General features: G+C 56.9%; 1 long non-coding RNA gene across 1 annotated transcript; it reads left to right on the forward strand.

Annotated features, from left to right (window-relative positions):
• Positions 1 to 16,599: 16,599 nt before the first annotated feature.
• LOC127492862 (uncharacterized) lies at positions 16,600 to 21,970 on the forward strand. The gene is made up of 2 exons (XR_007922693.3): positions 16,600 to 18,082; positions 20,720 to 21,970. It is a non-coding gene; the product is annotated as an uncharacterized LOC127492862 (long non-coding RNA).
• Positions 21,971 to 23,925: the final 1,955 nt, after the last annotated feature.

Here is a 23,925-nt window from a genome sequence, read left to right on the forward strand (position 1 = left end):
GACCCCATTCCCTTACAAGCCCCAGTCTGAGTGCAAACAGGGCTCTCGGTGGCTTGCTGAGACGCCTGCCTGGGCTGGCAGGTGCAGTTTCTCCACTCCGCTTTGCCACCTTGCTTACCCCGGTGTGAACACAGACTGAGCACTCATTCTTCTAGGGAGGTACCCTCCATTCTGCCGGATGCACTGCCTCTGGAAACCTCGCTGCCTTCCTTCCTGCTCTCTCATGTCTCAAATTCTATTCCTGGGGCCGGCGCTGTGGCTTTTAGTGGGTAAAGCCGCCACCTGCAGTGCCAGCATCCCATATGGGCACCCGTTTGAGTCCCAGCTGCTCCACTTCTGATCCAGCTCTCTGCTATGGCCTGAGAAAGCAGTGGAAGATGGCCTAAGTCCTTGGGCCCCTGCACCCACGTGGGAGACCTGGAAGAAGCTCCTGGCTCCTGGCTTCAGACAGGCACAGCTCCGGCCATTGCAGCCAACTGGGGAGTGAACCAGCGGATAGAAGACCTCTCTCTCTGTCTCTCCATCTCTGTTTGCATAACTCTGACGTTCAAATAAATAAATAAATCTTTCCAAAGAATAAATAAAATTATAATATTAAAGGACAAGAACCTCTACTCCAGCCATCTCTGCTAACAATGGCTCTAGTGCTTGGCCCCTGCCACACACATGGGAGATCAGGATAGAGTCCCGGTTCAGCCTGGGCCAGCCCTAGCTGTTGCAGGCATCTGAGGCATGAACCAACAGATGGAAGGTCTCTCTCTCTCTCTCTCCCCCTTCCTCTCTCTTTCCAAGTTTAATCTTTTTTAAAAAATAGATACAATAAATTAACTCACTAAATTGAGGGAGTGGTGCCGCCAGTCATACAAGCCTCTAATCACTGGGCCTATAAGTTGTTTTTTTTTTTTTTTTTAATTTGAAAGGCAAAGTGACAGAGAGAGAGAGATCATCCATCTGCTGGTTCACTCCCCAGATGGCTGCAATGCCCAGGGTTGGGCCAGGCTAAAGCCAGAAGCCTGGAGCTCCATCCGGGTCTCCCTCATGGGGGCAGCAGCCCAAGTACTTGGGCTGTCTTCCGCTGCCTCCCCAGGTCCAAGGGCAGGAATCTGTGTCAGAAGCAGAGACTTGAACCCCCTGCTCCGTAATACTTCTCCCTCCGAAGCTTCTCATCACCAGACCTGTGAGGTCAGTTATCTCCTCTGGAGACGGCATCTTGATGTGTTTGGCTTTGTCTTGAGTTTCTTTTCCAGGAACTCCAAACCCAGAGTGAAAAAGCGCTCCCCCTTGCACATAGCCTCCACACGGACTGGATCCCACTTTACCATCACCAGATTCCCTAAAGGTCGCTGACCAACCAGGGACCAGGACGCGTGTTGAGCGCACACTCCTGAATCCCACCTTCAGTCTCTACACCTCGGGGAACCCGGGAAGTCAGCCCTGGTCGCCGGGCTCCTTGCTCTGCACTTTGCAAATGAACACCCTTGCTTCTGCCACCCTGCTGTGGTGATTGGCCTCCGCGTGTCGGGTGAGAGCGTCCAGCTCCGGGGCTTCTGCAGCAACCTGTCCAACCAGCCATGGGGGTGTTGGCTATTGAGGCCAGTAGTACACCCTCCCAGGATGAGGTCAACTCAGCCCTATAACCTGCAGTGCAGGACCTGGCCTCCTCGTAGGCGCTGACTTCATGATAGCCCTGACTGGGGTTAATAAACGAGTTAAAAAGATAGAACTGCTTTCTCTGCTGGCCCCTGGCATGCTGGGAGCCATGTGCCTGGGTGCAGGCCTGACCGAGTACAACAGTCACGCTGCAGACAAGCCAGGGCTGGGAAAACCTGCTGGCGAAGCTAGGGGTCTCCAAGGGAGGTGGCCCCAGGTTCCTGAAGAACGGGACTGTGCGAGGGGCGCACTGGAAGGACCCGAGAAATGCCCACTAAGGAGACAAGGCCACCAGCATGCTGGCTCCCCAGGTCAAACTCAGGATCCCAAAGGCATCAACCACAAGCTCATTCGTCTGCCGCCACGGCCCACCCAAGCTCAGGAAGCCCTCTCGGGCCCACAAGGTCCACAGCCCCGGCTCCAGCTGCAGCTCCAACTCCCAAAGGTGCCCAGCACCCACAAAAGGCTCTGACTGCCCCGTGTGAGGATGAAACAAGAGGGGCGACTCTGCCTTTGCATGGGGCTGGTCTGCTCCTGCGCTGTTGGCACAAAGAAGCCTGGGGCGGGGTCTGTCTGTCCAGGAAATCAATGAGACCAGCACAAAGAGAAGTCAATCATCCCTGAGGCAGGCCCATTGCCCCTTGTCCCTCTAAACCCCGAAGGAATGCGTGCAGATCTGGAAGCTTCCCGCTCTGTGGTTGGCTAACAGGAGGAGGAGTGACGTGGCAGGCGCAGCATGGAACAGGAGCGCCTTAGCTTTGAGTCCAGGTGCTCGGTGGACTTCTGCTGCCTCCGGCAAGACTGGCGCTCCCAGCCGGCCAGCTCCTTTGATCCTTTGATGTGGATTGTTCGGATCGAGCAGTGAGGGACCTGTTGGACTCAGGCTGTAAATCCTGGCAGACCATGTAAAATATTTTCCCCACAAAAATGTTCTTAAATTAACTGAATTAGCTCTTTTATATGATACAATTATATATGTGTGTGTATACAAAACATAAATAACTGGCTTATAATTTGGGTTTTTCCTCCCTCCAAAATGTGAAGCGTTTTTCTTTTTTGGTAGAACTTGGTGTTGACTTTAAAAATATTTCACAAAAAAAAATTCACATTGAGCTGAAAGCAGCAGTACACGTGGGTTATTAAAGAAGTATTTCAGACATACTTTAACTTTTTGTAAATTTAGAAAACTTCACCTCTGGTTCCAGGAAGGCTCAAGAGCAAATAAAATGCATTATTCAGATTCCCCACAGCTTCAACACCTTTGAAAAAAAAAAAAAAACTGGTTGAAGTGTTCTGTTGGTTTTTTAAATATGGAAGGAGAAATTTCTCTTAGCTTATCGAGTCTCTAGGGGCTTCAGTCTAGTGGTTGGAATTTAATAATTTCAGTGAAAAGCAAACAATAACATATTCATTTAGAAACAAGTAACTATAAATCTAGGGGCCCCAAGCATAAAGTACCGACAAGTGACTCACCGCATCACCACTCGCTGGCTGACATAGCGTTTCTCTCCCAACTCCATCCCCTGTGTGGCATCGGCTCCTGGGCCTGCCTGGGGCTGGGCCTGCCTGGGGTCTGACATCGCCTAGGGTGTGTTCTGCGAAGGAGGGCAGAACCCAGCCTGTGGGTGTCCAAGGGCCTACAGAAAACAGAGCACCTGCGGGAAGAATGCGGCCCACCTGCCTTTGCAAGCCCCCGTCTGAATGCGAACGTGGCTCCCACCGCCCTGCTTAGCCCAGGCTGAGCGGCTGGGCGCTCCCTCCTCTCAGATGGCCCTGGAGAGGGACGCACTGCCTCATGGAACCTTGCTGACCACCACGCTCTGAAATTCTTTTCTAAGGGGAAGTGTTGGGACTTGCTGGGCCCCTGGGGCACAAAGAGTTAACTTCACGCCTGGCAAACGACCCTGAGGAAGTCACAGTGGAATCTGATGGCCAGAGATGCTGCCCGCCTCTGCCTCTGGCTTCCGCAGCTGCCAGCCTGGAGTCTCCGGCTGATAAGACCTTTGTAAATTGCTGACTTCAAGGCTCCTGCAGCTCAGGGCCAGGTGGTCTCTGCATGCCTCCTGGCCCTTTCCCAGGCCAGGGATGTGAGAAGACCACGCCCAGCCCATCACACTCGCTGTCCTAGTGTGACTGTCACCCTCCTCCTTTGTCTTTGCCTCTGCTCTCCCTGGAGCCCTGGTTTCGGCAGAGCCGGTCAGCAGTCTGGACTCCAGGGCCCCCTGCTTCCACCGTGACTGTCGTGGCAGAGGACAGAAAGGGCCAAGGCCAGGACCACGGTCTTTTGTGCCGCAGACAAAAACCTGAACGAAGCCGACACGGACAGTAAGTGTAACAGCAAAGTTGCAAAGTTTTTTTTGTTTTTGTTTTTGCTTTTTTTAGAAAAAATGTTTATTTGTTTGAAAGTCAGTTACAGAGAGAGACAAGAAGAGCCAGAGCGAGAGAATCTTCATCCGCTGGTTCACTCCCCTCATGCGAAGGGCTACGGTGGCCAGGGCTGGGCCAGGCTGCAGCCTGGGGCCGGGGGCTTCTTCCAGGACTCCCATGTGGTTGGAGGGACCCACACACCTGGGCCACCCTCAGAGCTGCATCGTTTGGGACCCAGCACCTCAGGAGGCGGCCCTATCCGCCGCAGGATAAGGCCAGCCCCAACAGCAAGGGTTTATCATAGGAAGAGCAGGGAGAGAAGAGAGAGAAGAGCGGGCTCCACCCTGAGGGCCACGGGGGCTGCGCTTTCCCAGGAGCTGTGGTTCTGAAGCCACCTGGCCACCTCCCAAGCTTGCCATGCCCCATCCTCAGTTTCCCCAGTCAGCCGTTTTTGTGCAGGTACGGAGGCCGAGAAGGTGAACACCAGGGTTCCTCAGCTCCCCAGGGAGCCCAGAGCTGTCTCCGGCCTCCCTGTGCTGCCCAACCTGAATGCAACCGGCCCGCTTCCTTTCACCACTAAGCCCTCCTGTGCCTGCCCCTCCCTTCAACACCCCATCTCCTGTTTCTCCTCCTTTCCCCCATACACGCTCAGGAGCTGTGCTCAGGCCACAGACACGGTGAGCTCGGTCCTAACCTAAACAAGAGACGACCCCTCTCTGGGCCCATGCCACCTGTCCCCTCCCTTGGTCCTGAACCGTCTAGGAAACAAAGGCTGGGTCTCTCCCTCTCCTGAGCTCCCTGGGGCCTAACTTCTGCCCCTCCGGCCCCAGGAGCCGCCTCCAGGTCTCTGGTTCCCCAGCCCCCTGCACACTAGCTTCTTCACTTTTTCTTTTTCACTCTTTACCCAAAGGCAGAAAGAAAACTGAATGTAACTGCACTGATTCCTACCGAGGGGAATTCTTACAGAAATGCAAATGTGTTTTCCACATTCAAATAACAACAATTGCAAATGGGCTAGCAAGGTGTTGCCTGGTCACCACCTTTAGGGGAGCAGAGCAGAAGTCCCTGACTGTGTCAGCAAGGAAAACCGAGCGCGCTCAGGCCTGCAGTGGCGCCTCCAGGGTCTGCCTGGTGTTTTACAGATGCTCCCTTGAGTCCCTAGAGCCGGAACCAGGCGCACAGTGCTTTATGACAACCCCAGGGACACCAAACTCCCCATTAGTGGAGCAAGCGCAGCCTCGCCCAACCCTCCTGGGAACCAATCAATTATTGATGTCCTCCCCGGTGAGGGACCTGGCTGGATCTCAGCGTGCGTCTTTTGCCACCCTCCAACCCCCATCTGGGACTGTCTCAGGTCCACTCCGCGTCAGAGTTGAGAAAGCTCAGTGACCAAGTCTCCGTGGGCTTTGCCTCTCAGACTTAATCCTGATCTGAGAGAGGCTGGCAGGACAGTGTTCAAAGACCGTTTCATATCTGTTTACCTCTTTCATGCAAAGAAAGGCAAAGACTCTGGAACCCAAATGTGCTTAGGGACGGATGCTTTAGAAAATAAATAAATAAATAAATAAATAAAGCCTGCACTTCCTGACTGATACCCATCCACCAGTAATCTCAGATGCTTTCCTTTCTGGCCCCCAAAGGACAAAGTGACCACACTTTAGTTGGAAGGTCTTCATGGGCTCTGATGTTGGTTCTGGAACCAGGCCCCAGGCTGGCTTCACGGGCAGCAACAGAGGATGGACGCAGGGCGGCGAGGCCCAGGTCACATTCTTTCCGGTGCAAAGACAAGGAGAAGCTGGGGGAAAATGGGTGGATCACTGCCCATCGTACGAAGACTGGGGAGACAACTTCCCGGGCTGGGGATCCGGCTGCTCCGTCTCCACTGCAGTCCCTGTAACGAGCCTGGTGCCAGCTCGGTGACAGGGAACTTCCCCGGGAGGGTCTCCATTCCCGTCCTCGGCCTGAGCTGAGGGGGCCCAGTGCAGGAGTCCAAAACCAGGGCCTCCTGCCATTTCATGTAACTGGACGTAACTTTTAAGGGACTAAAAATAATACTGATGTCCATGCATTTATTTTCATCTACTTGAAAGATCAAAAGGGAAAGAGAGAGAGAGGGGATTCCTGCATCTGCTGGTTCACTCCTCAAAAGCCCACAGCAGGCAGGGCTGAGCCCGGCCAGTCAGGAGCCTGCAACTCCGTCTGCGTCTCCCACAGGGGTCGCAGGGGCCCAGGCTCTCGGACCATTGTCTGCCGCCTCCCAGGTGCATTAGCAGGAGGTTGGATCAGAAGCAGAGCATGCAGGACTTGAACCCACCCTGTGATGTATAGGATGCGCGTGTTGCAGGTGGTAGTTCTGGGGCAGCCCAGGTTGGACAGGTCCAGGGGACCCACGTGACGCTGCGGCCACTGATGGACAGCCCTACAGCTCCAGCGTGACCCCCTGGGACAGCGCCAGCGGCCCAGCCTGAGCCATGTGACAACCCCAGTCTTGTGCACCATCCACGCCTTCCTTCTATGCACCACCCCTCGCCTCTTCCCACACAGCGGAAATCAAGGTTTCAGGATGTTGTGGACTGAGAACCAGCCGAGCTGGAAGCATCCAACACAGCTGCAGGGTTGTCCCCACAATGACCCTGGGTCATTAAGATATTGTAAACATAATTCTGTAATGGCCTTATGCCCCCAGGTCACTGTAATAGAATCACATGAGGGGCTTCTGTGAGTCTCATGGAAGTCAGAGCAGGGAGGTCTTTGCAATCAGCCGGTTCCCAGCACGCAGACGGCTCGGGATTTCCCAGCCCCCACCGCGTGCGTGCGTGCGTGCGTGCGTGCGTGCAGGACCGCCAGCCTTCCCCTCTGGTCCTGTCTGCCCCTGCACATCTCAGAACACACTCTGAGACAGTCTCCCGCTCTCCCACTAAGCAAACATTTCAAAGTTTTTTTTTTTAAAGCTTCAAACAGTGCCCCCTTTCTCTGTTGTTTTGTGAAATAGACTTATTTCGCCCAAAAATGTTATTTTTACTAATATGCAATTAAGTTTTCAAAATGAAGTACATATTTAAACATTTTCTAATTTCTATTTTGTAGTACTTGTCAAAACCTTTTACTGTAAGGTTTTAAAAATAGAACTCCTTTAAGGAAAATTCAGCAGGGCCAGGCACTTGGAACAGCAAGGAAGACACCACTTGGGACACCCGCACCCCATAGTGGGCGTGCCTGGGTTCCAGTCCTACCTCTGACACCAATCCAGACTTTCTGGTATGTGGACCCTGGGGGGCCACAGGTGATGGCCCAATTCTTGGGTCCCCGCCACCCATGTGGCAGACCTGGATGGAGTTCCAGGATCCTGGCTTCAGTCTGGCTCAGCTGTGGCAGCTGCAGTCATTTGGGGAGTGAACCAGCAATCCTCTCTCTTTCTCCAATAAATTAAATGCTTTTAAAAAATCAGAAATTTACAATACACATCTGCAAACCACCCGCTGAGTTTGACACTTGCTAACATTTTGCTGCTTTCGCTTTGCCCACTTGTGTGTGCCTGTCCTCCCTGGGCCACTTCCGGGCTGCGAGCGCGCCCACAGCCCACATCTGTGTGGCCAGCACGTGTGTCCCAGGAAGCAGACACATTCTGCCCACAGTCAGCACACGTGAGACGGTAACCCCAGGGCCCCAGTATCGCCCATCCCCCTTCCATTCAAGCTCACCACCTGCTCCCGAGCACGAGCGGGTGTGTCAGTCTGAGTTCTGGGTGACTACAGAAATCTCTGGGGATCCCCTGTGATGGTTGCACGAGGGTCCTGAGAGCAAACCGTCTGGGGGCTGCGCCTCCGGGGCTGGGCCTCCCGCCGCCGCGCTATCCGACGTGAACACGGACCTGCGGTTCCGGGATCTATTTCCAGACCCTGAACGTCCACCTGACTCTGCCGTGGCCTCCCTTCGGCTGGCTTCCCGACCTGCCCTCGCCTCCCGCAACCTTTCCAAACGCACTGCGCCTCGCACACCTGCTGGCCCGGGGGGAGGGCCTGCCGTACCGGCCCCTGCCTGCCACCTCGTGGCAGCGACTGGGAAGTGCATCCCCGCGGGCCGCACAGACACGAGTGACGTGGAAGACGGGAGGACGGGAGTGCGGCTGCTTCTCCAGTGCGGGCAGGGGCTTGCGGGCAAAGGAGCGCCCGAGTGGGACTCCACCAGCCGCGCTGACCACCAGGACGATGTCCGCGCACCTGCACCTGTTCACACGATCAGGTTAGAAAGACGTCACTACAAAGTGTAAAGCGCTTTCAGTAAGTAAAACTTCTGAGTGACCGGAAGGCAAGATTCCAGCCGAACTCGCTGTGCTTTTTCTTCCTGGGGGCCCACGAAATGAGCGCGTAGCTTCCAATGAATGGGGTTTCAGGGTCCACAGCTCGTCCCTCGCAAAGGGCAGACGTGGGGGCCGGCGCTGTAAGCCCACGCCCGTGATTCTGAGAGGCAGGCGGAGAGGATAAATTGATTAGGTCTGCGAGCTGGAAGGCCACGCCTTCACCGCGCCCCTGGGTGATCTCTCCCCCTACCCGACGCCACCTGTGCGCCCACCTGCCAATCAGACTACGTAACCACGCCCCTCTGGAAGTGGCTAAGAGGCCTGGACCATCCCAAAGTCTCTCTCTTCTTCACCTTCCCTTCACCACTCCTGCTCCTGCTAAGCTGCTGTGGCTGCTCCTAACCAAGTGCTCGCTGCACGTGGCTCTCGGCCGCTCTGAGCCAGCCTTGACTGTTGCGGGCCATTCGGAGAGTGAACCAGCGGGTACATCTCTCTCTCTCTCTCTCCCTCCCTCCTTCCCTCCCTCCCTCTTTTCTTTTGTATTCTGCCTTTCAAATACTTTTTTTCATTTAAACAAAACAAAAACCCATTATTTTAAACATTTTTTAAAGATTTATTTATTTATTTGAAAGAGCTACACAGAGAAAGAAGGAAAGGCAGAGAGAGAGCGGGCGAGGTCTTCCATCCACTGGCTCACTCCCCAGTTGGCAGCAACAACTGGAGCTGGACCAATCCGAAGCCAGGAGCCAGGAGCTTCTTCTGGGTCTCCCCCGTGGGTGTAGGGACTCAGGGACCTGGGCCATCTTCTACTGCTTTCCCAGGCCACAGCAGAGAGCTAGATCAGAAGTATAGCAGCCGGGGCCGGCGCCGTGGCTCAATAGGCTAATCCTCCACCTTGCAGCGCCGGCACACCGGGTTCTAGTCCCGGTCGGGGCGCCGGATTCTGTCCCGGTTGCCCCTCTTCCAGGCCAGCTCTCTGCTATGGCCAGGGAGTGCAGTGGAGGATGGCCCAGGTGCTTGGGCCCTGCACCCCATGGGAGACCAGGAGAAGCACCTGGATCCTGGCTCCTGCCATCGGATCAGCGCGGTGCGCCGGCTGCAGCGGCGGCCATTGGAGGGTGAACCAACGGCAAAGGAAGACCTTTCTCTCTGTCTCTCTCTCTCACTGTCCACTCTGCCTGTCAAAAATAAAAACAAAAACAAACAAACAAAAAGTATAGCAGCCGGGACTTGAACTGGTACCCATATGGGATGCCGGCACTGCAGGTGGTGGCTTTACCCGCTATGCCACAGTGTCAGCCCCTAAAACCCCATTATTGAATTATTTTGGAATCATGTTCTTTAAAAAATACACTGTTGAAATGAATTTCTGGACTCTTCTTTCTCCCTTAGATTAAAGCCCTCACTCTCCCATGCATTTTTCTCATTAAATAAAAAGCTTAAAAACTTACCCAGGCCCACCCTGGACATTGCAGCCATCTGGAGAGTGAATTAGTGAATGGAAGATCTCTGTCTCTCTGTAAGTCTGACTTTCAAATAAATAGATCACTAAAAACAAAAAGTAATAAAGCAGACATCCGTCCGCCGCTCATCCTGCATCTCCTTATAGCTCAGTGCCCACCCCGGGCTGCAGACGTCTCCAGGGAGCCCCCTGGGCAAGCGACGAGCGGCTGCCCTGAACTTAGGAGCTTCTGGGGGGCTCAGATGTCAGGAGTGAGGCCACTTCCCTGCTCTCCGGGGGAGAAATGCTGGCGGTGGGAGGGCTGGGCCCCTGCACCCGGCATCTGAGAGCCTGCTTCTACGCCCAGCTCTGCTAAAGCACCTGGAGGGGCAGGTGACGGCTCCAGCAGGTGGGCCCCTGCCACCCACGAGGGAGACGTGGCTGGAGTGAACCAGCACATGGAAGATGTCTCTGTCTGTCTCTCTGCTTTTCAAATGAAAATGGAAGTAAGTACATTTTTTAAACAAAAAGCAGTACTGGAGGTTGAAATGGCTCACGGTCACTCGAAGGTCCAGGAAGCCAACGTCCCCTGAACTCCCACGGCTTCCTCTGGTGGAGCCGCCTGTGTCCCAGTGCACCCGGCAAACCCTCAGCTGAGCTTTTCCAAAACAGACCTTTTTATTTAAGCATTGTTCTGCAAGACAATTAAACTACATTGTATTAAGTCATATAAAATGTTCCAATTTCAGGCAATCCTCATTTTATTTCATCTTTAAAATATTTAATATGTTGTACTTACTCCCAACAAAAACTAAAATTAAATTATTAGTCGTTTCATACACACTAGCATTTTCATGTTTTTCTTCAACCCATAGAGAATGGCTAAAAGAATGACATTATTTTTGAAAACTTCATAGCTTTAAAAATTGTTATCTTTAAAAGTTAACACCAGCTGGCACCGCGGCTCACTAGGCTAATCCTCCACCTGTGGCACCAGCACCCCAGGTTCTAGTCCCGGTCGGGGTGCCGGATTCTGTCCCGGTTGCCCCTCTTCCAGGCCAGCTCTCTGCTGTGGCCAGGGAGTGCAGTGGAGGATGGCCCAAGTGCTTGGGCCCTGCACCCCATGGGAGACCAGGAGAAGCACCTGGCTCCTGCCTTCGGATCAGCGCGGTGCGCCGGCCGCGGCGGCCATTGGAGGGTGAACCAACGGCAAAGGAAGACCTTTCTCTCTGTCTCTCTCACTGTCCACTCTGCCTGTCAAAAAAAAAAAAAAAAAAGTTAACACCACATTCAGTGCACACATTCAGCTTCACTGAAGGAATGCTGGGTCTTTAAAAATCACCTTGGGGTGCTGGTATGTGACACAGTGGACTAAGCAGCCACTTGGGAGGCCTGTAATCCATAGGGCAGTGCCTGGTCCCTTTGCTTCTGACGCAGCCTCCTGCTAAGGGGCTGCATTGTCCAGGGCGGCAGCTGGTCATGGCGCAAGTGCTTGGGCCCCTGCCACTCATGTGGAGATCTGGATGGAGTTCCCGGCTCCTGGCTTCAGCCCCCCACCGCGACTGTTGCAGCCATCTGGGGAGTGAACCAGCAGGTAGAAGATCTCTCTTTCTCTTTCCCTCTCTCTGTCTTTCTCTCTGTCACTTTGCCTTTCAAATACACAAAATAATATTTTTTTTAAATGTTGACATCATATTGGGCTTTTCTGCAGAACACACAAATGCACACATGCACATGTCTGCACACACGCATGTACCAGGCATGTGCGCCCACACATGCAGTTCCCCCTCCGTCTTGAGTCAGTCAGCCCCACAGCCCCTCCGCTTCCAGCGCGCAGAACTCTGCCGGTGGCTCTGGGACGAGGACCAAGCACCGCGGCTTCCTCTCCATTCCATCGCTAACACAGCTGCTTCTTCTAGGCTCAGACGGGGGCGGGTCTTCCTCCCATGTCCCAGCGGCCCCTGCATGGCTGTGGCAGAGACGGCCGCCGTCTCCTCCAACACCCGTGTGCCTTCTCAAACGAAGCACAAGAAATAACACCAAAAACCTCACCTATGAACGCCGTGGGAAAGTCCCAACGTGACAGCAGTCACTTCCACTTATGCCCCCTTGGCCAGCATACGGTCACTTGCCCGCATCTCGTTGCAAAGACACTTGGGAAACCTGCTCCAGGCAGCCTTGTGGCCCAGAGTCCCTTCCCACGGCCTCCACTCAAGGTCAAGGTGGACGGAGCGTCCTGCAGAGGCCCTCACTGGGGAATCTTGGTCACCTGCACTCCCGCACCGACTCAGCCGTCAAAACCCAAGTTGTTCAAGTTCACCAGGGTTGGGCGAGGCGCGGGAGGAAGAATGGGTTCCTGGCTTCCTCTGAACGCCTACCTCCCTGCCTGGTGAGGTTCTGTGTGTTTTTCGCCAGCTCAGCAGTATGGTTACAGAATTCCAAAACGAGTGCTCCAGTGTGAGGAGCAGTTGTCCTGGGAGCTTCTCCAGGGTATGTCACCACCATCCCACCCAGAGAAAGCTCACACTGGTGTTGTAGCGGGATTCCTGAACCGAGACACCAGGGCCTTTTAACAGGAAGTGGCCCCAAAGAGAGGGTATTTCTTTACACATTTTAGCTTCTTTGTCTCCCTTATCTGGCCACACGCTTACGTTTGATGGGATGTTCTAAGCTGCGCATGCGCACATGGTTACTGAGGACGCTGGGTCCGCACTCACTGAGCTGAGTGACTGGCGAGGGTTAACACCACTGCTCTGCCCTGGCAAGGGGAGCCTGGAGTGGGGCCTGCAGGTGGGGGCTCCTAGGCAAGCAGATAACAGCCACACCTCATCTCCCTTTCTCTCCTGACCTCGGGGAGGCCTCTTCCCCAGCTTTAATCACCAGGTTTAATTGAAAGACAAAGGCCTCTCCCACAGTATTTTTAGAGGCTTGATGAACAAAACTTCAAAGCCTGGCCAATCTTCATCTCACACCAACTCCTGCAGGAGCCATTTAATAAGCCTCCTTCAGCTGGGCCACAAACCAGCCGGGGGCAGCAAGCCAGACACAGCTGAAGGTCACTCCCACTGACAAACCTCATGGACTCGGGACTGGGCTTCCGAGTTAAATTGGCCATCAAACTATTTTGTGCTTAAAAAACATTGTTTCTAACATACTCAAAAAGTCCTATTTAAAAAACAAGCAAATTCATTTCAACAGTGTATTTTTTAAAGAACATGATTCCAAAATAATTCAATAATGGGGTTTTGGGGGCCGACACTGTGGCATAGCAGGTAAAGCCACCACCTGCAGTGCCGGCATCCCATATGGGTACCAGTTCAAGTCCCAGCTACTATATTTCTGATCTAGCTCTCTGCTGTGGCCTGGGAAAGCAGTAGAAGATGGCCCAGGTCCCTGAGCCCCTACACCCACGGGGGAGACCCAGAAGATGCTCCTGGCTCCTGGCTTCAGATTGGTCCAGCTCCAGTTGTTGCCGCCAACTGGGGAGTGAGCCAGTGGATGGAAGACCTCGCCCGCTCTCTCTCTGCCTTTCCTTCTTTCTCTGTGTAGCTCTTTCAAATAAATAAATAAATCTTTAAAAATGTTTTAAAATAATGGGTTTTTGTTTTGTTTAAATGAAAAAATTAAAGTATTTGAAAGGCAGAATGACAAAAGAAAAGAGGGAGGGAGGGAAGGAGGGAGGGAGAGAGAGAGAGAGAGATGTACCCGCTGGTTCACTCTCCGAATGGCCCGCAACAGTCAAGGCTGGCTCAGACTTTAGCCAGGAGCCAGGAACTCCACCTGGGTCCCCACGTGGGTGGCAGGGATCCCCAAGTACTTGGGCCATCATCCACTCCTCCCCCCCACCCCGCCCGGTACATTAGCAGGAAATTGGTTCAGAAACAGAGTCGCCAGGACTCAAACCAGCACTCCAGTGTGCCACGTGGGCATCACAAACTGCGTCTTAACCAAATACACCAGTCTCACGCCCGTTTTAAATGAAGTTTGCTGTGTGTATTTGGGGCACGCAGCACGAAGCTGTGAGAGTCACACGAGGAGTAAACTGGTGACTCTGGTGAAGCACGTGAACGTGTAGACTCGCGGTCACTTTCCCTGAACCCGATGACTGAGCACAGACAACTCTGACAGCTGCGGTCCCCCCCGGCCCAGGCTCTCTCTGGACGGTTCATCTTACTCAGCGTCGGCTCGCTATCCCCCACCCCTCCCCCATGGTGCACTATCAGCCCGCCCAAATCAGATTAAGGGATTTCAAGAGAACGCCTCAGGGTCCCTTCAGTAGATGTAGAAAACACGTGCGATGGAAGCCAGTGCTCCCACAAACCAGGAACAGAAGGAAGCTTCCCCAAGCAGGGACCCAGCCTCTGCCCGCAATGCCCTTCACACGGCCACGGCGGCTACACAGCCAGGAGCCGGCGCTGCCCTGACAAGCACCCCAGGGCAGACTCGGGCTGGTGAGCTGCTCCAGCTGAAGAGCCACTCCCCTCCCCTCCGTCCCAGATGAAGTAACCTTTGTCCTACTTAGTGAGTTAGTTCTTAGAAGTAACCTTTGCCCCTCTTAGAGTGCTGGTTCCTAGACAGAGCCCTAGGCACCAGCTGTGGTTCGCAGCAGGAACCCCGCCTCGGGGCTTTGAGATAACTCCTAGTTGCAGAGCACCTTCCGGCCAGCAGCAGATGTCCCACCCTAAAGTCTTACAGGACTCCTGCGATAGCCAGAAAAATTTTCCCGCCACTAACCCCCTCATTTAAATCCTCCAATCAGTGTGTGAATCGTGTGTGTATCATTTAAACCCTCCAATTAGCGTGTAAATTGTGTGTATTAAGTAAATTGTGTGGTTTTTCCCTTTAAAAATGCTCGTTAACAACTGTTTGGGGCTTCTTCTTTGGATGGCTTTGTGCTGTCGAGAGGCCCGTCTGCGCAGACGCTGAATAAATCCTCTTGCGTGTTGCATCTACTGGTTTGGAATCTGAGTCTTTGGGGTGCGCATCTCGACGTGTCGGGGTCCTAGTTCAGGAACCCAACACAGGCAGGGTGCCCTGACCGCTGTCTCCCACATGAGCGATCTCTTCCCAGGTCCTCCTGGAGAGCACCAAAGCTGCCCTGGTCTGTCCCTCTCCCTTCATTCTCTGCCCACTAAGCCTGAGTGGACGCCAGCAGGAGCGGCCGTCATGATACCCAGCCCTGCCCACCTGCCTCACAGGTGACATGTGTGAGGCCAGAGTGACATGCTCGGGCCTGCTAAGGGCAGTGGAACCAACGTCCCAACACCCAGCCTCTGCTCTCCACATTCCTTCTCGTACAAGAATCCTGAGACTCGGGTAGGGAGGTGCACCGAGAGAGAACAAACACGACGCCGTGTGGAGCCACCTCAGGAAGAACAGGAATGCAGAGAAACAGCTAAAACACTGGAAAACCAGAACTCCTTGGAAACACCAGGAGTTTTCACTAGGGCTTTTACCAAACCTTCAGAGGAAAAAAGCACCTTTAATAAAGTTTACCCAAGTAATGAGACCAAAGTGAAATGCCAATGGATGAAAAAGAAAACACTGCACATGAAATACTTGAATCCTTCTCAATCCTTATTATTTTCTCTAATCTGTTATTTTCTTCTGCGAGCTTTGGGCTTAGTTTTTTTGTCTTTTCTTTTCTGTTTGTTTAGGTCCTTGCGGCATGGAATTAGGCTGTTTATTTGCAGCCTTTCTCTTTATCGCAGGCACTGACTGCTATGAACTTCCCTGTTGGAACTGCTGTGGGGAGCAACCCGGACTGGACTGAGTTACTGGAATTAAGACTTATTCTATGCATCTGCTCTCCCACAATATGGCGTTGGGAGAGGAGAAAACAGCTTCTACGCAGCTGCCTCTTGCCAACTTGAGTGATGACCTCCAGGAGCTGATCCTGCTCCTGATTGGAGGAGAGCAGCGTACTCGGCGTGTGGGCAGCTGAGTTGGGATTGGCGGAGGAGGACTATAAAGGAGGAGAGAGACAACATGCACCAGGAACATCTAAGGGGAACACCTGTGCAGCCCCCGAGAGAGCCGGCCGGCGGTGTGCCGCTCCCCCGCGGAAGTGGGGAAAGTGGCAGGGGGAACCGCCCTTCCACGGAGGTGGAAGGGTCAGTAGCCAACCCGGGAAGAACCAGCAGCAAACCCGGGGAGGGCCGAGCAGATGAAAGAACAGCACAGGGTCCTGTGTCGTTCCTCCACGAAGACGGGGAGCGACAACTGCTTTTGCTGCATCCCAGGTTTTGTTATGCTTGCTCCCGTCTTGGACCTACCGTTTATTCAGGGTGTGTAGTTTAATTTTCATGTGTTTGTGAATTTTCCAAAAATGCACCTGTCATTGATTTCTAGTTTATTACTGGTGTGATTAGAACAGATACCTGAGACAATTTTCATCTTCTCAAATGTGTTAAGGCTTGCTTTGTGGCCTGGCGTATGGCCCATCGTGGGTCACGGTCCATGTCCACTGCTGTTGGACGCAATGTCTTCTAAGTACCTGTCTGTGAGGTCCTTTTGGTCTCTGGTCTCACTCAAGCCTTCGTCTCCCTTCTGACTCTGTCTGAGCGGTGTACCCGTTGTTGAAGGTGGGGCATGGGCTGCCCGCTGATACTGCACTGCCGTCCACCTCTCCCTTCGTTCTGAGGCTGTGGCTGTGGCTGTGGAGGTGTGTGGACACCTGCAACTGTCAGGTGCTCCTGACGAGCTCACCCTTTATCATCACACAGTGACCTGGCAACTTGTGACAGATTCTAATCTGTCTAATGTAAGTAGAGCCATTCTTGCTTTCGCATGGAATATCACTGCTTTTTAAGATTTATTTTATTTATTTGAAAGGCACAGTAAAACAGAGAGAGGCAGAGACAGGAGAGAAAGAGATCTTCCCTCTACTGGTTCACTCCTCAAAATGACCACACCGGTCAGGGCTGGGCCAGGCTAAAGGTAGGAGGCCGGAACTCCATCCCACATGGTGGGCAGGGCCCAAGCACTTGAACTATTCTTCCACTGCTCTCCCAGGCTCATGAGCAAGGAGCTGGGCCAGAAAGAACAGCGGGGACTCGAACCAGCGCTCTGACGGGATGCTGCTGCTGCTGCAGGTGGCGGCTCAACCGCTGTCCTACCTGCGCCGCGTGGGTGGGGCGTCCTCCCACACCTTCAGTTTCAGGCCGCTGGTGTCTCTAAGGGAGGATCAGGTCTCTTCCAGGCAGCATACTGCTGGATCTTCTCTATCCTTTCATTCAGCTATGCTCGCTGGTGTCTCTAAGGGAGGATCAGGTCTCTTCCAGGCAGCATACTGCTGGATCTTCTGCATCCTTTCATTCAGCTATGCTGTCCTGTTTACAGGATTCATTTACATTTAAAATGGAGAGATTTTCAACATTCAGGCCCCATTTATTACCATTCCCATTTGTTAATCAATTGCTGTCTCACAACAAGCCCAGACGTGGCCCACACACCCAAGAGTTCACGCAGACAAGAAAGAGGGAGGGAGTCCTGCAGCAGCAGCACCCAGCCTGGAGGGAGCTGCTCAGGGAACAAGCTGGCCACAGAGAGCCAGCACAGGGTCCCACTCACGCGTGGAATCCAAACGCTCACAAAGCAGCAGCAGAACAGGGTCGCCAAGAATTCTGGGGTGGGGGGAGGGGAGATGTGGATCCAAAGACACAAACCTTCAGTTACAAAACCACAGGCTCCAAGGACCTGTGCCCGCCAAGCCTGGCGAGGCACCTGCCAGGGGGCTTGACGGTGATTGTTACACAGGCGAATGGCCACCGGGTGCGCTTTGAACAGATACCATCCTTATTTGTCAAGGGCATGCTTAGCGACAGAGAAACTAGAACAGGCGGGGCAGCAGAGGGCTGCGGGGGTGGATTTGGTGACCCAGTCAAGCCCCGTCGGAGGTTTCCAAAAGACAGACAGTGCGTGCGCTTGCTTTCCGACAAAACGAGACTCGAGTTCTGGGTCAGGCCATTGTGCAGCTGAAACACTGGCAGGTGGCCAGCCTGAGAAGTCAAAGAACTTTCTCAGCTCTCTGGACGTCTCACAAAAGGAATCTTTGTTAACGACCTTGATAGAAGATAAAGGTCATTGCTAATCCCAGCTGCGCGCTCAGGGAGAGCTGGGAAACAGGAGTTGGAACACAAATCGTGCTTACTGCCTTAAGCCAAAACTCTGCTGGAAAAGCAACACAGAACCTGGCACCAGCAAGCTGATGTTCTGAAAACCAGCCTCTCTCCAGCGAGAGGAGGGCGAGCCGGCAGAGGAAGATCAGGAATGCCGGCTCAGAGCAGGTGAAATGCTACGAGTGGGCACCCCGGGAGTGGAGGGTGAGTTACAGAGCACAGACCTCCCCCGGATTTCCCCTCTTGGTAGGGAACCCCGTGACTGGCTGGTGCGTGGTGCAGCAGGGTGAGTCACCGCCCACAACGCAGGCATCCCACACAGACGCTCTGCTTGAGTCCCGGCTGCTCTGCCTCCGACCCAGCTCCCTGCTAAGGCACCTGGGAAAGCCACGGAAGATGGCCCAAGTCACTGGGCCCTGTCACTCACGTGGGAGGCCTGGATGGAGTTCTGGGTCCTAGCTTCGGCCTGGCCCAGCCCTGGCCATGGCAGCTATCTGGGGAGTGGGTCGGAGTGGACTGGAGATTCTCTCTCTTCTCTGTGTAACTCCTATAAAATATTTATTAAAAAAAAAAGACATAGAGCTTCCAGTAAACCCTGGAAGACCGTCTTGACAACCTTTCAGAGGGCTTTGCTAGTGTGACACTCGCACGGGACCCACACCGGAGCCTCTGAAAAGCGCCAGCCTCCACGGTCACTGAGTGTCCACCTGGGACAGAAGCGCTAACTCGAACCTGTGTTCCAGGAGGGTCCTCCGGCAGGTCAGGGGGCGGGGGGTCATTGCACTTGTCTGTTTCTCACTGGGGCCGTCTTGGGAACGCTGCTCCATGGGGCAGGCTGCGCTGAGTGGCCATGGGGGCCCATGTCGGGGATGCGGGACAGGTGCCAAGCATTTCAGGAGAGCGGGCAGCCTGCGTGAAGCCTGACAGCTGACAGGGGCTCCGGCGTTCTCCAGTGCGTGAGGGAATAAAACTGCTGACGGCTACAAGATAAGGCAGAGGAGCGAATGTGGACAGAAGTTGCGAAGGTAAACCCCAGGGGCCACGCTGAGGTGTACCGGGTACAGCCGCTGCCTGCAATGCTGGCATCCCATACGGGTGACGGTTCGAGTCCCGGCTGCTCCACTTCTGATCCAGCTCTCTGCTGTGGCCTGGGAAAGCAGTAGAATCCGAAGCCAGGAGCCAGGTGCCTCTCCTGGTCTCCCATGGGGTGCAGGGCCCAAGCACTTGGGCCATCCTCCACTGCCCTCCCTGGCCACAGCAGAGAGCTGGCCTGGAAGAGGGGCAATCGGGACAGAATCCGGCGCCCCGACCGGGACTAGAACCCGGTGTGCTGGCGCCACAGGTGGAGGATTAGCCTAGTGAGCCGCGGCACCGGCTGTAACTTTGACTTTCAAATAAATAAATCTTAAAAAAAAAAAAAAAAGGTAAGCCCAGACAGCCCGCGTGTGAGGTCAGCAAGCTGGACGTTTGGGTTAAGAACGTGCCGCTGTCCGTGACGGAGTCCTCACCACGTCTCAGACGGCAGGTGACCCATAATCCTTTAACCGGATCTCCCCAGCCGCCACTCCGGGGTGTCCAGGAGCCACGGAGTCCTGTTGTTCCAGGAGTCGGAGAGTGCCCAGGGACCGAGAGCGGGACACAGCAAGGCTGGCACAGGATCCCGCTGAGCGCCGGGGCTGAACCCCGTCTTCCACTCTGCTGCATTTCCAAGCGCCCCAAGCAGCTGCGATGGGGTCAGAGGGACCGGTGCGCTGGCCTCCAGCGCACGGGCGAGGACGAGACAGCGGTAGGGGAGAGGCCGGACGCGTTGATTAGATCCCAGGAGGGAGGTGGCCGCACGCTGGGCCGCGGACCGAGCCGCGAGGGCAGTCAGCGGCGGCAACCAAGCGCGGGGCGAGCCTGAGTCGCCCCTCCAGGCCCCAGCGCTCTGGGCAGGCAGCCCCAGGACCCGAGACGGCCTCTCCCCGTCAGCAAGACTGCTCCCTCCCGGTCAGCGCTGCCCGAGCCCCACGACGCTCGAGGCGCGGGTTCAGGGGAGGGCTGGGCGGCGGGCAGCACGGCTTAGCTCGTCCCCGCCCTGAGCAAGCCACCCGCGCTGGCGCTGGGTTCGCAGCTCCCACGAGCGCCCGCAGCGCGGGCCGCGCAGTCCGGCGAGGGCTTGGCGTGCTGCCCACGAGGCGCGGCGTGCGGCTAACACCGCCCAGACCGCTTCCTGGGGGCCGGCGGCGGGCACGGGCCGCGCCCCATCAGGGGGCCTGGTCCAGCCCCGGCGACTCTGCCTTAAATCCCGCTTCCCGGGGACACTCGACACCGCTTTTAAAGGAGATTATTTCTTTGAAAGGCAGAGTTACAGGGGGAGACAGAGAGAGGAGACAGAGGGGGAGAGAGAGAGAGATTCCATTCACTGGCTCACTCCGCAAATGGCCGTAACACCAGAGCCTGGGCCAAGCGAACCAGGAGCTTCTTCCCGGTCTCTCCCGGGGGCGCAGGGGCCCAGGCACATGGGCCATCTTCTACTGCCTTCCTGAGCACACGAGCAGGGAGCCGGATGGGAAGTGGAGCAGCTGGGACTTGAACTGGCGCCCATATGGGATGCAGTGTTACAAGGCGGAGCCAGCCCCCTCCTCACTGGCTTTTAAATACATTTTTAAAAAACAACTTAGACAAAACTTGGGAAAACCCTACTCCAACGGGGCGTGGACGGGCTCAGAGGTGTTCTGCAAATCCAGAAGGCACACACGTGTGCAAGGCTGTGTGCGGGACTCCTGGGCAAGCTGCAAAGCCCCTGGCCTCTACGGGCGGGCGGAGGCTGAGCCGGGGCGCGGTCTGCCTGCATTGTAGGTGCCGACACTCAGAGCCTGGGACACTGGCGGAATTCGTGGCCCGTCCACGTCGGGCGCTCCCTGGCCAGTCCGCGGTAACCGAAGCAGCCAGCGGTTGCACGTGAGAGTGAAGGCTCTACCCGCCGAGAGGACGGCAGATCCCTAACAGCAGCACAAGCGGCCGCGGCCGGCTTGCCACGTCCGACCCTCTGGGCCGCGAAAGTCCTCGGGAAACCGCGGCTCCGCACCGAGCGAACGCGGGCTGCTCGTCCCTGTCCTGAGCCTGCAACCCAGCGACGCTCTGGGCGGTCCCGGTGCTGCCTCGGGCGCCGCGCGCGACCCGCAGGCACGCGGAGGACGCGCGTGCAGAGACGGCGCCCAGGGTCGGCTGCAGGTGACCCGCCGTCCACCCTCCCACGGTCTGCGGCCGGCTCTGCGCGTGCGCGGCGGCCACGTCCAGCCAGCCGAAGCGGCGCCCCACAGCGCCGCCTGCTGGTCGGAGGGAAGGCGACACCGAGGGCCCCGGCTCCCGGAAGTGCTCTCGAGGCTGCGCGGCGCGTCTCGGAGCACTGGCTCCGCGTCTAAGCCGGCTCCTTCAACGTGACGTTACACCCGAAAGCCTCAGACTAAACACGACGCTTAACAAAGCACCCGCTTCCCGGGCCCGCCGCGCGTCCAGGCGGTCATCGCGCGCGCACCTCCCATCAGAGCGACCGAGCGAAGCTGAGCGCGCGGCCCCGCCCCCGCGCGGTGCCCGGATGCAGTTCCCGGCCCCTGGCCGCGCTGGCGCCGCCCCCGCGCGGTGCCCGGATGCTGCTCCCGGGCCCTGGCCGTGCGGGTGCCCGGATGCCTCTCTCTGGCCGTGCGGGTGCCCGGATGCAGTTCCCGGCCCCTGGCGGTGCGGGTGCCCGGATGCCGCTCCCGGCCCCTGGCCGCGCTGGCTCCGCCCCCGCGCGGTGCCCGGATGCCGCTCCCGGGCCCTGGCCGTGCGGGTGCCCGGATGCTGCTCCCGGCCCCGGCCGCTCTGGGCAGCGCGGGGTGGACGTTGCGGGCGGAGCCGGCCGGTGGGCGCTGTGTCCTCTGTGTCTCCTGGATACATTTTTGCAGAATGTACAGCTCACAGCCTGTGTATAGGGCCCTTGATGATTTATAAAGACCCTAATAAAACTTCGCATACTCGTCTCCGACCAGTTGTCCTTCGGTTCGGGGAAAAAAAACTTATTAAAGAATTGCACGAAGTAAAATGGTTTATTCCACCAAAAGGGTTGCAGGTTAACACTGCCTGCCGCCGCGGGCTCCCCGCACCCGCGCTCCTCGGCCGCCCGGGCCGCTGCGGGCCGGGGAGGGACAGCTGCGGGACCCTGCGCACACGGACCCCGGGGCGGGACAGCTGCGGGACCCCGGGGCGCGGGGGCGGGGAGGGGGACAGCTGCGGGACCCCGGGGCGCGGGGGCGGGGGAGGAGACAGCTGCGGGACCCCGGGGCGCGGGGGCGGGGAGGGGGACAGCTGCGGGACCCCGGGGCGCGGGGGCCGGGGAGGGACAGCTGCGGGACCCCGGGGCGCGGGGGCCGGGGAGGGACAGCTGCGGGACCCCGGGGAGCGGGGGCTGGGAGGGGGACAGCTGCGGGACCCCGGGGCGCGGGGGCGGGGAGGGACAGCTGCGGGACCCCGGGGCGCGGGGCCGGGGAGGGACAGCTGCGGGACCCCGGGGCGCGGGGGCGGGGAGGGGGACAGCTGCGGGACCCCGGGGCGCGGGGGCGGGGAGGGACAGCTGGGGGACCCCGGGGCGCGGGGGCGGGGAGGAGACAGCTGCGGGACCCCGGGGCGCGGGGGCCGGGGCGCGGGACCCCGGGGGAGGGACAGCTGCGGGACCCCGGGGCGCGGGGGCCGGGGAGGGACAGCTGCGGGACCCCGGGGCGCGGGGGCCGGGGAGGGACAGCTGCGGGACCCCGCGCACACGGACCCCGGGGAGGGACAGCTGCGGGACCCCGGGGCGCGGGGGCCGGGGAGGGACACCTGCGGGACCCCGGGGCGCGGGGGCCGGGGAGGGACAGCTGCGGGACCCCGCGCACACGGACCCCGGGGAGGGACAGCTACGGGACCCCGGGGCGCGGGGGCGGGGAGGGACAGCTGCGGGACCCCGGGGCGCGAGGGCCTGCCTGGGAGGAACAGCTGCGGGACCCCGGGGCGCGAGGGCCGGGGCGCGGGCCTCGGACCCGCCTCCCCGCCGGCCGCGGCTGCCGCTCTGCCCGCGGGCTCGGCCGAGGCCGGCGTGGCTAAGAGGCGCCCGGGCACACGCCGGTGGGTGTGCGGTGAACCTCCGCGTCCGAGGGGCGAGAGGTCTGACTCCGTGAGGCACACTGGCTCCCGGGGCGCTTGCTTCGCACGTGCCTCTGCGGTGTTATCTTGTTTCACAGCTGGGAGAATCTTCCATCTATGGTGCACCCCAGGGCGGGGCCAGGCGCTCCCTCCGCTTTCCCAGGCGGTGACATCTGCAGCCCCCGCGCGCGCTAGCGCACGAACAAGCACCGTGATACGGACTCTGGGCATCCCAAAGGGCGATGTAACTGCTGCACCAAACTAGTTCTTTTTATATATATTTATTCATTTATGTGAAAGTCAGAGTTACACAGAGAGAGAAGGAGAGACACAGAGAGAGGTCTTCCATCAGCTGGTTCCCTCCCCAGTTGCCCCAACAGCCAGAGCTGGGCTGATCCGAAGACTGAAGCCAGGAGCTTCTTCTGGGTCTCCCACGTGGGTGCAGGGGCCCAAGGGCTTGGGCCATCTTCCACTGCTTTCCCAGGCCACAGCAGAGAGCTGGATGGGAAGTGGAGCAGCTGGGACTCGAACCGGCACCCATATCGGCGCTGCAAGTGGCAGCTTTACTCGCTAAACCACAGCACCACCCGGCCCCCCCCCCTTTTTTTTTCTTTTTTATCTTTTAAAAAGATTTACTTATGGGAGAGGGAAAGAGGAAGGGAATACCATTATATTCTTTTAAAAATATTTTAATTAATTAATTTATTTGAAAGGCAGAGTTATAGAGAGGCAGAGAGAGAGAGGTCTTCTACCCGCTGGTTCACTCCTCAAATGGCCACAACAGCCAGGGCTGGGCCAGATGGAAGCCAGGAGCCAGGAGCTTCTTGAGGGTCTCCACGTGGGTGCAGGGGCCCAAGGACTTGAGCCATCCTCTGCTGCTTTCCCAGGCACATTAGCAGGGAGCA

Source organism: Oryctolagus cuniculus, chromosome 14 (genome assembly GCF_051225735.1).
Source record: "Oryctolagus cuniculus isolate XC-2025 breed Fujian yellow rabbit chromosome 14, ASM5122573v1, whole genome shotgun sequence".
NCBI classification, from domain to species: Eukaryota; Metazoa; Chordata; class Mammalia; order Lagomorpha; family Leporidae; genus Oryctolagus; species Oryctolagus cuniculus.